We start from the raw sequence: 16,604 nt of genomic DNA on the forward strand, positions 1-16,604 counted from the left end.
CCGATTTGAATTACGCGCCGTTACGCCGCCGTAACTTACGGCGCAAATTCTTTGTGGATTCAAAGATTAAAGAAGTAAGTTATAGCGGCGTAGCGTATCTCACATACGCTGCGCCCATGCAATTGTACGAGGATCTGCCCCGAAGTCTATCAGTTTCTGTTTGGTCAACTGTCCCCAAAGTATAATTTTTTCCCCCCACAGTATAATGTATGTCCTGAAAACAAACCCACCTTAACATCTTTGTTTTGTCTCTCTAGGTCATTTGATGCTTTAGTAGCTGCTGGGGAATATATGGAATTTTTTGTGTCCTCAAAAAATGGAAGTCTACTACATGAACTTAAGAGTGCAACGGTTCATAACGCCTCCATAAGGCACTTCAAAGGTATGAAGATTTTCCGTTTACTTGAACAGTTGTTTATTTAGAGGATCTCATGTAATGCTTGTGTCTGCTAATTAAGCATCTTTCCTACCAGAGTCTAAACAAAGCGTGGAGAATTTTTTTTAATTCTTTATCCAAAAACAGTGTGAGTTCATAGGCTTACCTCTGTCCATCAAGTGTTTTCCACATTGTTGTGTCCTTGCATCAATTCTAGGCTTAAAGTGCAGGGCACTGTTTGTTTCGTATGGCTCAAAGTGACTTCTAAACACTTCAAAAATGCCTTTCTCAAACTTTTTTAACATGGAGGAACCCTTGAAATAATTTCTAGTCTCAGGCAACCCCATATTTTCTCTACTATATCTACAGCTCCCATTAAGCTATTGTCACACTTACCTCTAACGCAAGTGGTTAGGCACTAGGTGACTTCTCTGTTCTTCACCCATAGCAGCCCCCTTTACCATAAGGCAAGCAGGCCTACTGGTACACAGTTGTCCCCAGGACCTATACGCAATGGGATTGATTTACTAAAGGGAAAAAGTCTGTGCACTTTGCAAAATGCAGTGGCACTCTGCAAGGTCAGTTGCTCCAGAGCTTAGTAAATGAGCAGAAACTCTGCTAACTTTCATTATCCAAATCATTTGCAAGCAAAAATGCTGTTTTTTTTTTTTTCCCTTGCACATGATTGGGTACTCTTTGCAAAGTAACTCATTACCTTGTTTACTAAGCTCTGGAGCAACTGCACTTGAAGGCAAATGCACTTTGCACAGTCTAGTTGTCTTTAGTAAATCAACCCCATTGTATTGGAACTATTGCAAGTACAACCCTATTGCATTATTTGGTCTGTTAGGCCTCGGACACACGATAGGATAGCCAGAGGACAACGGTCTGAAGGACCGTTTTCATCGGTCAAAACCGATCGTGTGTGGGCCCCATAGGTTAGTTATCCTTCGGTCCAAAAAATAGGAACTTGCTTTGAAAACCGATCGTTAGTATGCAAAAGCATCAGTTAAAAACCTGCGCATGCTCAGAATCAAGTCGACGCATGCTTGGAAGCATTAACCTTCGTTTTTTTCAGCACGTCGTTGTGTTTTACGTCACCGCGTTCTGACACGATCGGTTATTTAACCTATGGTGTGTAGGCGTGACGGACCATCAGTCAGCTTCATCGGTTATCCTAAGACAACGGTACTTCATACCGTTGTCCTCTGGTTAACCTATCGTGTGTACGAGGCCTTAGACTTGGTTCACTTCGGTGCGAGATGTGCTACAACTTTGAAAGCATGACAGGTCACGTGACAGGTCGCGGCTTATTAAGTACAATGGAACCGTTATAATAGGAGCGAATTGAGTTGTTCCAACTTAGAAAAAGGTTGCTGCCCTACTTTTGGTCCGACTTCGACATGACTTGCATTGAATTCTGTTAAAAAAAGTCGTATGCAAGTCGTGCCGAAGTCGCGCAGGGATGTCTGGGCGAAAGTCACGGCAATGTGAACCGAGCCTTAGACAGGAAATGAAACTTTGTAGTAAGTACCTGAAAAGCTATTTTTTGGGGGAAATGATGCATGTGCTTGATTTAGAAAACTCTATAATGCACTTTTAAACCTAGACTACCCACTATGTGGCCTCTTGCTGCCTGAACAACCACTATAAGCTTTGAGACTTGGAGTGGTGAATCCTATATTGCCTCATTAGAATTCAGATCTACATTACATTCATTACCCTACATATTCAGTACCTGCTTTGAGAACCTAAGAGTGTGAAAATGTGGAATAGACTCCCTCCAGAGGTGGTTCTGGCCAGCTCAGTAGATTGCTTTAAGAAAGGTCTGGATTCTTTCCTAAATGTACATAATATAACTGTATACTGACATTTATAGGTAAAGTAGATCCGGGGAAAATCGGATTGCCACTCGGTGGAACAGAAAGGAATTTTTTCCCCTACTGTAGCAAATTGGAACATGCTCTTCTTTTTTTTTTGCCTTCCTCGGGATCAACTGTGGGTATAGAATTGGGTAAATGGGATTGTACGATATTTTTTATTTTATTTATTTATTTAGTTATGGTTCAACTAGATCAGGGGTCTCCAAACTTTTCAAATCAAGGGCCAGTTTATTGTCCTCCAGACTTTAGGAGGGCCGGATTGTGGCCGGGCAGGGGCAGAAAATGTCACGGTCTCAGCATGAGTGAGAACAAATATGGCCTCAGGGTTGGTGATAGATAGGAGTAGTGTCTCTATTATAGGAGAAATAGTATTCCATCATTGGTGTTAGTGGGAGGAATAGTGCCCCAAAGGGCCAGATAAAGGCTAGCAAATGGCCACATCTGGCCCTCGGGCTGCAGTTTGGAGACCCCTGAACTAGATGGAGACTTGTGTCCTTTTTTAACCTGACTAACTATGTAATTATGTAAGTGCACATGCATAATTTTGTGAGTGCATTTCTATTTTTTTATACATTTTAATTACATTTTTAATGCCACACTATGGGGTTGCACTGTTGTTTCTTTTATTTTCTAGCTATGACTAAACAAACCATCACTAAATAGGAAGGGAGGACAGAGGAAGATAGCAAAATCATATTAGTAAACAGGTTGCAGTGGCTTAAAATCACTACTAGATGTTAGCACACTACAAAAAAAAAATGATAACCTCATGCAGTGCAATACAAGACATAAAAATACACGAAAGTGGGGCAGAACAATTCTCATTCACAGTCCATTGAGCAATTATCCTTTTCCATTTGAATGTATCCACAAGCTGACAAGCCCCTGAAAAAGTTTATTTCAAATCTATGGGAATATGTTTGAGTCATACAGATTGTATGAATATTTTGGTTAATAATATCGAACAGTAAATTGGACCAGGACTGGAAGAAAAAAGTGGAAGTCTAAAGCCTCGTACACACGATCAGATATCTGATGGAATCTAGTCCGATGGATTTTTTCGTTGGATAGCCGATGAAGCTGACTTTCATCAGTCTTGCCTACACACCATCAGTCAAAAATCCGACCGTGCCAAAACGCGGTGACGTAAAACACTACGGCGTGCTGAAAAATGTAATTCAAAGCTTCCGAGCAGGCGTCGACTTGATTCTGAGCATGCATGGATTTTTGACCGATGGACTTCCACACAGACGATCGTTTTTTTCTAACGTTTTTTTATCCATAGGAAAAATTTAAAACATGTTTATTTTTTTTCACCGATGGAAAACAAACCACACGCGATCGGTTTGTCCAATGAAAACAGTCCATCAGTCTGTTTTCATCGGACAAACCGATCGTGTGTACAGGGCTTACCTCTTCCGAAACTCTGTTATCTTTTATTTAGCTGAATAAAATGGAAAGAAAAATCCTAGATATAAATTTTCTTAAGCATTCATTAAAAGCAGAATGTACACAGAGTTCTAGAACATGGAAATATAGTCAGGGATGCCTCTGAATCATTTATTAAAAGACTTCACCCTAAGACCTTAACAATTGTGCTTTCATCTAAATGAGTTTCATTTGCCCAGCACTGAACGGAATGAGTTTTTCTGGACGGTGGAGAGCTTCCCTGTAAACGTGAATAGCCAGGCATTGTTAGCAAGGGCTTTAGATATACGCGCTCATTCTCTCCTTTCATACTCGGAACATATTTTGGAGTTGTAGCGGTCGATCGTGATTTATTTTGGGGGCGGGAAGATTTGGCTGTTCAGCAGATGCTTTGGGTATAGCGTTTGGATCCAGAATGGCGTGGCAGATTGAGCTGCCCAGAAAAGTCCTGAATGGATCCAGCAGACACACATGCTGCGTTTGACAGCTTTGCGGAGCCCGCGTCTCGCTGCCAATTGTCTTCTAAACAAAAGCAAGAAAAACTCCCTTTCGTTAGGCAAATTTTGAAGGCTGTGGATTAACTAAATCCTACCTAAATGCAATACAACGCTGACCGCTAGGTGGTGTTTACGTTCAGGTCTCATTTGACTATGCAAATGAGCCTGATACGCCGATTCCCGAACAAATTTGCACCGCGTGTTCGTCGTTTACGTTGTTTCCGGAAGCGTAAGGTTACCCCTGCTATATGAGGGGTAACCTTACGCCAGTCCGCCGCATGCCATGTTAAGTATGGCATCGGGTCCGCGTCGTCTTTTTCCGTCGGTTACGTCGTTTTACTAAGTTGTTCTTGAATACGACTTTATGTCAATGACGCTCACGTCGGCCCTTGACGTTTTCCGTCGTGAGCTGGAGCATGCGCATTGGGCTATTTTTCAGCCTGGTGCATGCGCAGTTCAATTGGCGCGGGGGCGCGCTTAATTTGAATACAAGCCGCCGCAAATTACGCGGCCATACGCCGGGCCATTTATAACTACGCCGCCGCAAATTACGGAGCAAGTTATTTGCCAATACGGCACTTGCTCAAGTAATTTGTGGCGGCGTGGTGTAAATGGATTACGCTACGCTACACCCAAATGTATGTGAATCTGGGCCAACATGTGCACTTCAATTTCACAGAGGCGATTTTAAGGGGTTCTCCATTTTCATCATGCAAATAATCAGACTTCTTAGAGTTTATGCCAATCCAGTGGAGTCACTTTCTTTGTAGACTCCAGAACAACATACTCAAAGAGGCGCTGGGACCTTATAGACTTGTAAGTGTAGTCAGATGAAGGGGACCTTAATGTAGGCTCAATAGGTCTGACGAGTTAGCTCCTTGGCTTTTACAGAGTCTATTCTAAGGGGTTCTCCAACTTCATCATGCAAATAATTGGACTACGTAGAGTACATGCCAATCCAGTGGAGTCACCTCCTTGTGGACTCCAGAACAACATACTCAAAGAGGCGCTGGGACCTTATAGACTTGTAAGTGTAGTCAGATGAAGGGGACCTTAATGCAAGCTCAATGGGTCTAAAGAGGACAAAAACATTCAGAGAGCTGACTAGTTCATGTTATTCCGCTCACAACAGTCAAGGCAAACCCTCGAGTGGCTATCCCTGCAGATCACCAGCAAAAAAGACATGTGCCAGAACAAAGGATAAAAGAGCCAAAATTAACATATTATATTATATCTTACCAAATACACTGCCTTTCAGGGGTCAAAAAAAATCCCCATTCATCAGGGCTTCAGTAAGAACTCGAAATATAACTTTCCTTTGTGAATTTATATGGGGAAGCTGATTGCTGGATCAGGAAAGTTACTGGGAAGCAGACTCTACATAAACAGTCAATAAAGATCTTGAGAGGCCCAAAGACTGGGTGGGGGGGTGTATTATATAATCCAAACAGAAGCAGATTGTAGTGACCAAACTCAGATTGTGCTAGAGTACATGAATCCTCAAGCCTTCTATTCACCCTCTTGAGCCCTGGTGCCCAATTGTGGCCCTTTGGTACTTATTTTGTGGCGCTCAGGCTCCAGCATTTAAAAGTGGGAGATAGACTCACCCAGGACAGAGGCTTTTGGAGGGGACTGAATGCTAGCCTCTTGCCTATTGACTATGGGCCCTTGTTTTTTAAGGCAAACCCTTGTTTCAGCTCTCCATGCCCTCCTATGTCTAAGTTACCCTGTGTCTATTAGGGGCACAGAGTGACCAAGAAATGGGACAGTAATATTTATCAACACTATCCCTAAAGAAATCAATGATACATTATTTCCACTGTATCAGAATGATGAAACATTGTGTGAACTTTGTAGACTGTTGCCATGACGTCTGCAATTCCTGATTAATCAAAGCATTGCTTAGATGTGGATTCCATTGTCTTCAATGTAGGAGCTGATCGGTCTGCTATTGGGGGGCTCCTGCTATTGTGTGAAGGTGTTCTGTGCTTATACTTATGATAATGTGTACTGTACCTTTTGAGCTAGAAGATGACAAGTCTGACCTGGAAGGTCAGACCTCTGAGTCATTCAGGTGGCTAATTAACGTCATGTTTATAGTTTATGTCGGTTGTTGTAACTATATTCTCGTGTACAAGTTGTATTGTTAGGGTAATCTGATCAGGGGGGGGGGGGGGGCTATCCTTCTCAAGCGTATAAATGTCTGTATTCTTGTTCCAATAAAGAGTTCTTATTCTGGTTTACTCCAAAACTGGTACTGCCCCTGTCTTGGGGTAACTTAGCCAGATTCACAGGTCTCGTGTTCCAGAGCTTGGGAAGCAGCTTCTTGGTGGAGATACCCAGTCAGGGTGTCCAGATTCAACACAGCAATGTTCTACAGTCGTCTGGTGTACCCATTCTCTGATGGTCTCATTTCTGTAGCATGCCTGTACTTTGTGATTTTGTCCTGTGATATTCCTGCAGCTTCTGAGATCTTTCTGTAGTGTTACATACAGTATACTGCATATAATATGTGGCCCTCTTGTACCTTACAGGTTGACTATCACTGCTCTAAAGTATCATCTAGCTTGTAGCAAGAAAAAGTTTTTTGTTACTCCCAGTGACATGACCACCAGGCTGTTAAATTATTGTAATGGCAGTAGTCCATCAGACAAAAAAAGTTACAATGTAGGCAAGTTTTAACTTTTTTTGTCTGATGTATATTTTAAGTACTAGTGGTGCTACAGTTTTTGGGGGGCAGCAAACAAACCACCCGACCCCGGTCGGTTGATTGATCAAAGCCCCCACCACCCCCCTGTTCCTCGGTCGCTCACCCAACAAACCCCCTCCCCTTTTGCTTGCCCTTTTGCCCACCATGGGCAGCTTTGGCGGCTTCCCACTGCATCTCCTCCTCCGCGGCTTCTCCCCTGCTTTCGCTTCCGGCCAGCCAATATGATTGCTTTTCCTCTCGGACAATCGGGTCTTAAGACCTACTCCCTGATTGACCAGGAGGAGAAGCAGGAAGACAATAGTGAATATTAATTTGCTATTGTCACATAAGTGGGAGGGCTCACCCTTTTTGAGGCCAATTAGAGCCTCAGGTTCTAATGATGTGCTAAAAAAAAAAAAACATTGAAGTCCATGCATCCGGCACCCTGCATGGAGATTAGGGGCCAGGCGCATGGATTCGAGGGGCGGTGCCCCTGTGCCCGTAATAGAGCGGCCTCCACTGGTGCTGTGCATATTATTACTGAAGATGTAAAATCATTGACTTTTTTGCCTTTGGTTGCCTTTCGTTTTCAGCATATCTTGCATATGAATCTAGTTTTCATTTTTTTTTTTGCCATGATATACTTTTTAATTAGAAAAAAAATATTGGTGATGTGCATAATATTACTAAATTCTTCTATTAACAATTTTGTGTTTTGTTGTCTTTAGTTTTCATTACATCTGGCATCTGAACCAATTCATGGTTTTACCTTTATTGTTGGCCATGATGACCAATAGACACGTGCATTCGTTTTCGTCCGAATGCATTTATTATGAATTAGAATGTAGAATGTCTGTCTGGGGTGTGGATTGAGGGGGAACTCGTTAAGGACCCATTGTGTGATGTTTTGGGTGGAGAGTTTCATTGTCCCTGTAGCATGCTTGTAACTGTATATAACAAGCTGAGTGTACCATTAAAGTATTCATTCGTTTGACTCAGAGAACAGAGCTTGTCTCGTTTATTTTGGGGAATGGAATGGGTCCTGTCTGCTGGATTGTGGATTGTCGGATAAGCTGTTGTGGGTTGGTGGAATGGAAGATCGTAAACGGTGTTGACCCCTGACCATCACAATTAGTAATAATAATTTATAAATATAATTATTACTAGTGTCATACAACATTAGAATTCTTCTATAGCTTGTAGGCGGAACATTCGACCGGAAATTGTCAGAACCTGTACTCACCGAGACCGAGATGCTGAGGGCGGCTCACCTTTGCGACCCTGTGCAGACCACTCCCTGGAGTTGGGACAGAGGAGGGACGGCACAAGGAGGCACCGGCGCCGGGAGCTGGCAGGAAGACTTGGTGCAGCTGACAGAAGCAGGGCAGGTGCAGAAGACTGGAGACAAGCGTTGGTCAGGCAGGAACTGGTAGGTGAGTCTGGTAGGGTCCACAGGAGATGAGGGCAAATCCGAGTCACAAGCCGAGGGTCAAGGGCAGGAGAGTTCAGAGGGAGTCCATGAGAGCAAGCCAAGGTCAAGGGGCAGGAGATAACAGCAATCCAGGTAACGTTAGCCAAAGGGTCAGAGGTTCCAGGTGAGAGGAGAGTCGTCAGGAATTCCGGGTCAAAACAGGCAGGTACGGCAACAGGTAAACACATAGGAGCTGAAGACAAACCAGCAACCTGTTCAGGGAAGGCTGCTGGTTTAAATAGGAATGTCCGGCCTCTGATTGGCCCCAGGGTTGCCGCATACGTGCACGTGCGCGCTTCCACGCACACGGCGCGCTGCCGTACCGCGCATGCGTGCGCGCAAACCACGCACAGGCATGTGCCGAAATGTCATTCTACTGGGCATGTGCGGGAATCTGTCAGAGATGGAGCTAGTACCCTGACAGTGCCCCCCCCCAAGGGGCGGACTCCGGACGCCCAAACTGGTCATTAACTCCGGGTGTTCCAGGTGAAAGGCCCGAATCAGGCGAGGGGCATGGAGATTCCGGGAAGGCTCCCAAGAGTTATCTTCAGGGGGATATCCCTTCCACTTTATAAGGTATTGCAACTGCCTTCCTCTTTTCCTGCAGCTCAAGATAGCCTCCACCTCAAACTCCTTTTCACCCTCAATCTCCACTGGTGGAGGTGGCAGTTCTTCTCTACCGTTGAAGGGGTCAGACACAACGGGCTTAAGCAGAGAGGCGTGAAACACAGGGTGGATCTTGTAGGACCTGGGTAAAGCCAACTCAAAAGCTACTGGGTTGATTTCTCGCCTGATCTCAAATGGCCCGATGAACCTTGGACCCAGCTTCCGAGAGGGAATAGGTAACTTGAGGTTGATGGCGGATAGCCAGACCTTCTCACCCACTTTGAAGACAGGGCAATCCTTCCTCCCCTTGTCATGGAACCTCTTATAGTCCTGCTGAGCTTGCTGCATGCTTTCCTGTAACTTCTGAAAGTTTTGCTGGATGCAGGTCACACGTTCCTGGACCGCTGGCACAGATGTTTCCGGGATGGAGTCCGGCAAAAAGGAAGGGTGGAAACCGAAGTTAGCCCAGAACGGGGTTTGGTTTGTGGAAGAATGTATGGAATTATTGTAAGCGAACTCGGCTGTAGATAACAAGGAGGACCAATCGTCTTGGGAGACTGAGCAAAAGCATCGTAGATACTGTTCTAGCGTTTGATTAGTGCGCTCTGTCTGGCCATTACTTTGAGGGTGATAGGCCGAGGACAGACAGATCTTCACTTCCAAAGCTCTGCAAAGTTCCTTCCAAAATTTGGATGTGAATTGAGTACCTCTGTCAGATACTATGCTTTTGGGCACTCCATGGAGCTTGATAATCTCTTTAAAAAAGATTTTGGCTGTGTCTGCCGCGGAGGGCGTACCCACCATGGGCAAAAAATGCGCCATCTTGGACAGACGGTCCACCACGACTAGGATCGTGGTAAACCCGGCTGAAGGAGGCAAATCGACAATAAAGTCCATGGAGATGTCAATCCAGGGCCGTTCTGGGATAGGAAGGGGTTTCAGCAGCCCCCAGGTCTTCGTGTTTGGCCCCTTACTCCGCTGGCAGCGAATGCAGGAAGAGACATAATCCTTGCAGTCGGACCTCCATTTAGGCCACCAGAAGGAGCGAGAGATCAGTTCGGAAGTTTTACGGGTACCAAAATGGCCAGCCAATTTACGATCATGGAAGGTGCTGAGGATTAACTGTCTTGCCTCTGTTGGAACAAAAATCTTCCCACGAGACCACAGCAGGTCGTCCTTTTTCTCCAAGGAGGAAACCTCATGATCAGGGCACCGTTGGCATGCGGTCTTTAGAGCAGTCAACAAATCTGTTTGAGGGAGAAGCAAAAAATTTTGAGGTGACAGGATCGTGCTGGGCTCGGAAGTATCGGGCGTCTCTGGAAACATCCTGGAGAGGGCATCAGCTTTTCCATTTTTTGCGCCAGGACGATAGGTAATATGGAAATTGAAGCGAGCAAAAAAAAGAGCCCAACGGGCTTGTCTGGGCCTAAGGCGTTTTGCAGACCGTAAGTATTCCAGGTTCCTGTGGTCAGTGAAAATGATAATGGGATGCGCTGCCCCCTCCAGCAGGTACCTCCACTCCTCCAGTGCAAATTTTATGGCCAGTAGTTCTCTATCGCCTACGTCGTAATTGCGCTCAGGAGGACTTAGTTTCCGAGAGGCGTAGGCTACTGGGTGAAGAAGCGACTTCGGTCCCTGTCTCTGGGAAAGAATAGCGCCTGTAGCAGATTCCGAGGCGTCCACTTCTAGAACAAAAGGTAACGTAGAATCCGGATGACAAAGTACAGGTGCCGAGGTAAAGGCCGTTTTGAGTTTGATAAAGGCCTCCTGAGCCTCTTGTGGCCACTGGAAGCGGTGCCCCTGGCGGGTCAACTTGGTGATGGGAGAAACAATTGATGAAAAACCGATGATGAATCGTCTATAAAAATTGGCGAAGCCAATGAAGCGCTGAACGCCCTTTTTGTCTGTTGGAGGTGCCCACTCCTGAATAGCACTGATTTTCTGGGGATCCATGGCTACCCCATGCACAGAAATGATAAATCCTAAAAATTGCACTGATGTCTTTTCGAACTCGCATTTTTCTGATTTGAGATAAAGCCGGTGTTGTCTCAAGATGGTGAGAACCTGCCTGACATGTTGCCGATGTAATTCTTTTGTGGCTGAAAAGATGAGAATATCGTCCAAGTAGACTACGAGGAAGTCATCTAAAAATTGTCGAAAAATGTCATTGACTAGATGCTGGAAGGTGGCGGGCGCATTACAGAGCCCAAAGGGCATGACCAGATACTCGAAGTGCCCGAATCTGGACCTGAACGCAGTCTTCCACTCATCTCCTGCCCTTATTCGGACCAAATTGTAGGCGCCCCGGAGGTCCAATTTAGAAAAAACCTGAGCTGATCGGAACCTTTGAAAGAGCTCGGGGATTAGAGGCAGCGGGTACCGGTTCTTGATGGTAATTTTGTTTAACTCCCTATAATCAATGCAGGGTCTAAGCGATCCATCTTTTTTCTCGACAAAGAAGATCCCCGCCCCCGCTGGCGAGGAGGAGGGACGGATGAACTTCTTACTTAAATTTTCTTCAATATAGACCTTGAGGGTCTTCAACTCAGTCTCTGACAAGGGGAATATGCGCCCAAAGGGAATTTCAGATCCGGGCAAGAGGTCAATGGGGCAGTCATATGACCGATGTGGTGGGAGACAATCGGCTTGTTTTTTGTCAAAGACATCCTTGAAGTCTAGGTAGGCTGGAGGAACATGCTGTAGGTCTTCAGGTGGAGTAGCTAGCGTGGAGCAGGCGACTGGAGCGGGTGCGAGACAGTGCTGGGAACAGTAGGTGGAAGGGAAGCTGACTTCTTTCTTGAGCCAATCAATGCAGGGCAGATGAACTTGTAGCCAAGGGAGACCCAGAATGATAGGGAACATGGGGGACGGGATCAAGTCCAAACAGAGGAACTCCCGGTGCCCAGAATCTGAGATGGCACAAAGAGGAAGGGTTTCCTGGGTAATCAATCCGGAACGGGGAAGAGAGCCATCAGCCAGATGAACTTGCAGCTGAAAATCCTTGGTACGGCAGGGGATACGCAGCTTTTGGGCCAAGGATGAGTCCAAGAAGCAGCTGCAGGCCCCGGAATCAATTATCGCCGGCAGACGTGTTGCCCCTTCCGGGAGCTGTAGGGAAAGAAAGAGGATAACATAAGTCTGAGGCAAACTGGTAACAGGGAAATTGATAGCAGATGGAGGTTTCGACTTACAAGGCCTTACTGGGCAAGTGCGCAAAAAGTGTCCGGCGGCTCCGCAGTACAGACAGAGGTTAGATTGACGCCTCCGGAGTCTTTCTTCTGGAGTCAGAGGGGCCCGTACTATACCAAGCTGCATCGGCTCTGGGTCGGGTAATGAGGTGTTTGGTGGAGCTGGGTGAGGCGGAGGTACTGGAGCATATCTTGGTGGAACCCAGTTAGGCCGGTTGGACTGGAACCTCTCCGAACGACGTTCTCGAAGGCGCCTATCCAGCTGAGTGGCGGTTTGGATTAAATCCTCCAGAGAGGCAGGGGGTGCCGACCTTGCAAGCTCATCCTTTAGGTTCTCAGAGAGGCCCTGGCGGTATTGGTACCTGAGGGCCAACTCATTCCAGCCTGTGTCAGCAGACCACTTTCTAAATTCGGCGGTGTAGTCTTCCACCGGCCGTCTCCCTTGATTTAAGCTGTGCAGAGTACCCTCTGCGGTGGCTGCACGTAGGGGGTCGTCGTATAATTTCCCCATGTGGGTGAAGAAGGTGTCCATAGAGTCAAGTATTGGACTGCGTTGTTCCATTAAGGAGTGTGCCCATGCTTGAGGCTCCTCAGAAAGGAGAGAGATTACGAATCCAACCTTAACAGCTTCGGTCGCAAAAGTTCTAGGTTGCAAGGCCAGGTAAAGGGAACAGGCATTCTTGAAAGCCCGATATTTCCGGCGGTCGCCTGAGAATCGCTCGGGCATGGAGACCCGGGGTTCGGGATTACTCCCCATCATGGCAGGGCTTGCAGGAGCTTGGGCAGCAGAAGGTCCGGGTGAAGAGGCTAGGGCCGCAGTGGATGGACCTGGGGAACCGGCCAGTTGTTGGAGGCGGCCATCAATCTGGAGGTAGCCTTCCTGAAGCTTCTGGACTGCCTCCAGAGGGTCAGAGGTTCCAGGTGAGAGGAGAGTCGTCAGGAATTCCGGGTCAAAACAGGCAGGTACGGCAACAGGTAAACACATAGGAGCTGAAGACAAACCAGCAACCTGTTCAGGGAAGGCTGCTGGTTTAAATAGGAATGTCCGGCCTCTGATTGGCCCCAGGGTTGCCGCATACGTGCACGTGCGCGCTTCCACGCACACGGCGCGCTGCCGTACCGCGCATGCGTGCGCGCAAACCACGCACAGGCATGTGCCGAAATGTCATTCTACTGGGCATGTGCGGGAATCTGTCAGAGATGGAGCTAGTACCCTGACAGAAATGTACGATTGCGGCGTCGTACAGTTTAGCTGCTCCGTCTAATCTTCTTAGAACATTCGACAGACACCATAATCCTTCAATGACAGATTTGACTTTAATTAATTTGGATTTTCGGATGAATGCATTTTTTAACAAAACAAAATAAGAAACTAATTTTGGGAATAACTAAATAAATGTATTTTTCGGACGAAAACGAAATTCTGAAACAAAATATTTCAGTGTGCACATGTCTAATGACCAACATTTCATTTATTTATATAATTTGTATTATTTGATTTTTTTTTAGTAATATGCATATTTAAAGATGTAAAATGGTTGACTTTTTTGTCTTTAGCTGTCTTTAGTTTTAAGTACATCTTGTATTAGAATCCATTCATGTTTTTATCAGAACGTTTAAGTTTTTCTATCAACATTTCTGACCCCAGCTAGACCTGCTGCTGTTTTTTGTTCAGACATTTTAGCAAAGCTTTCCAACATGCTTAACCCGTTCCCTCCTCATGTCAGTGGCCTGCCAGTTAAAAGCATGTAATTGCCTCCGGAGCTGTGTTTACGAGAGCTTACCTGTATGTGTGCTCCGCATCTGACACTCACTCTCCCCTGCAAGGTAATGCATTCAAATCTATTCATATATTCATAGGATTTTTAGAAAAAGTGAGAAAAAAAAAAACAGAAAACAAAAGCTTCTATTACCATCCAGAACACTAAACCAGAGTAATGATGTACAGTACCACAGGTTGTGTCTCTTTGCATCAAGCGGAAGCTCCAAAAAGGTCCTTACTCAATCAGTTCTAAGGAGGCGAGGTATAAGCATTCACAGAGAGTACTTATGTGATGCAGATAAACACTTCATGGGTAATAGACAATAATATAATGTGTGGAATATGTAGATGGACAGCAGCTGCTCCAGAAAAACAAAAGGCCTCATTCAGCAGAAGGAACGCTATTATCCAAATTAGATACATATTTATAATTTAGTGTACACATTGCATAGAAGTTAATTTGCCCTACATGAATGCATGTCTTTAAAAAATTCCAAGTTTTCTCTGAAGACCACGTTGAACTGACTAGAACGGTCACTAGTCATAGATGGGTGGTAGTGTTGGCAGGTAAGAGGAGTTCCTTCTAGTGGGCGGTGCCCAACTTTTTATAGTATTATAACATTTAACATATGTAGCACCCTCCTAGTTTAGGTTACTGTAATTTGCTCTTCTGCCTAACGGTGGGGCTAGAGCAGTGGTGGCCCGTAACACCCCCCTAAGCTATGCATCCAGCCCTCTAATCTACATGCAATGCGTCGGACGCATGGATTTTTTTTAAGCATGTGATTAGAGCCAGTGGCGCTAACAGGCTTCAAAAAAGGGTGGGCTTGAGCCCACCCAGTTGTGTGACAATAGTGGATTAATATTCGCTATTGTCTTCCTGATTCTCCTCCTGGCCAATCAGGAAGTGGGTCCTGAGACCCATCGCCTCAGTGCCCGAGAGGAGAAGTGATCCTACTGGCTACTGAGGAGAAGGGTGAAGAAGCAGGGGAAGCCACCGTGAAGCACCAGAAGGAGGAGACACCAGGAGGAAGCACTGCTCATGACATAGACGGGGTAAGTGCGGGGCTGGTGACCGACCAGGGGGGGGTTTGGCAGGTGAATTCTTTGCCGCCGCCCCGAAAGAAAATATATCACTGGCCGACACTGGGCTAGAGGCAAATCTATCTTAATCAGGTCTGCTTAACAGAATGTTGCAATTTATTAGTTAGGGCTGCTCCTGTGTTTTGGTGCTGTTAAGTTTGCTTGGACTCTTCCCGCTTTCTAGAAACTAGTAGAGCTTTCTGGAACATGGGTGGGAGTTAGGGTGCTCTCATGTAAAATGAAGATTCTGATGTGATGGTGGGACTATGATGTGATGGGGCAATGTGGTAATAAGGTGGCCTCTGATGTATAGGAGGGACTCTGTTGTGATTGGGGGGACTTTGATGTAATAAGGTACAATCTTTATTGATGAGGGCCTTTAATGTATACTGGAGATTTTGATGTGATGGGGAGACTCTGTAGTGGTGAGGGCCTTTAATGTATAGGGAAGACTTTGATATGATGTGGGTACTCAGTGGTGATGGGGGTCTCTGATGTAAAGGGGGGACTTTGAGACTCTGATGTGAAGAGGGTAGCTTTGACCTGAAGGAGGCCTCTGATGTGATGGCGAGACTCAGATATAATGGGGAGGCTCTATCATGGGGTTACTATGATGTGATGGGAGTGATGGGCTCTTATGTATATTTGAGAATCTGATGTGATAGTGGATCTTTTATGTGGGGTTACCTTGATGTGGTGAGGTACAATGTGGCGATGGGGGCCTCTGATGTATAGGGGGCATTTTGATGTGATGGGGAGACTCTGTAGTGATGGTGGGATTTAGATGTGGTGGGGTACAATGTAGTGATGAGGGGCCACTGATGTATAGGGGAAACCTTAATGTGATGGGGGGCTCTGTAGTGTAGCAGGGACTTTGGTTTGGTGGCGTACAATGTGGTGATTATAATGATAATAATACAATAATAAAATAATAATATTATTATTAATATTAATAATAATAAAAACATAATACTACTACTACTACTACTACTACTACTACTACTACTAATAATAATAATAATAATAATAATAATAATAATAATAAATAATAAGAAAATTCATTCAAAAGAGAAAGCAACCTAAAGAATGTCCCCTTTTGCCCGATTTGCACAGAACAAGTGTACAGGCAGATTTGCTTGACGAATGGCAATCAATGGAACCCAAAGTGAAAAAAAAAAAAACAATGGGCCTTTCACTGCATGTAAAAAAAAAAAAAAAAAGAAGCAAACTATGTAACATATTAATGGTTTGTGGAGAGGCACAATATAAACAGCGAGGTGCAATAGGGGGATGTATAACAGAAATCCACTCCTGATCATTGTAGCAGTTTTATGTTTGCTTGGGGCTCTTTAACACCTTTTTACAGGAGTCAGGTGCAATGGAAACTATTCCCAGAATCCTCTGTGCTTGCTGCATATTCCATAATTCACCTCGGCTCACTACTCATGCAGATAAATGTACCCTAGAGGAACGTCTCTTTCACCCATTGAGCCACCGGCACTTGAAACTGCATCCTGGCTGCGTACAAAATGATTCACACTTTCAGCATCTATGGCTGAGGTAGGATCAGTTCCGCATCGGCCTTTAGAGACATAAGTAAAGCTATCTGTACATGTGATTT

At 45.3% G+C, this 16,604-nt stretch overlaps 1 protein-coding gene across 1 annotated transcript in view; it reads left to right on the top strand.

Annotated features, from left to right (window-relative positions):
- Positions 1-259: 259 nt before the first annotated feature.
- The window catches only part of LRRC4C (leucine rich repeat containing 4C), a 356,194-nt gene continuing 339,849 nt past the window's right edge, over positions 260-16,604 (top strand). Inside the window, exon 1 of the mRNA XM_040328066.1 lies at positions 260-382. The gene's annotated coding sequence lies outside the window, so the exon portion shown is untranslated. The remainder of the gene's footprint in view (positions 383-16,604) is intronic.

Source organism: Rana temporaria, chromosome 11 (assembly GCF_905171775.1).
Source record: "Rana temporaria chromosome 11, aRanTem1.1, whole genome shotgun sequence".
In the NCBI taxonomy this organism is placed as follows: Eukaryota; Metazoa; Chordata; class Amphibia; order Anura; family Ranidae; genus Rana; species Rana temporaria.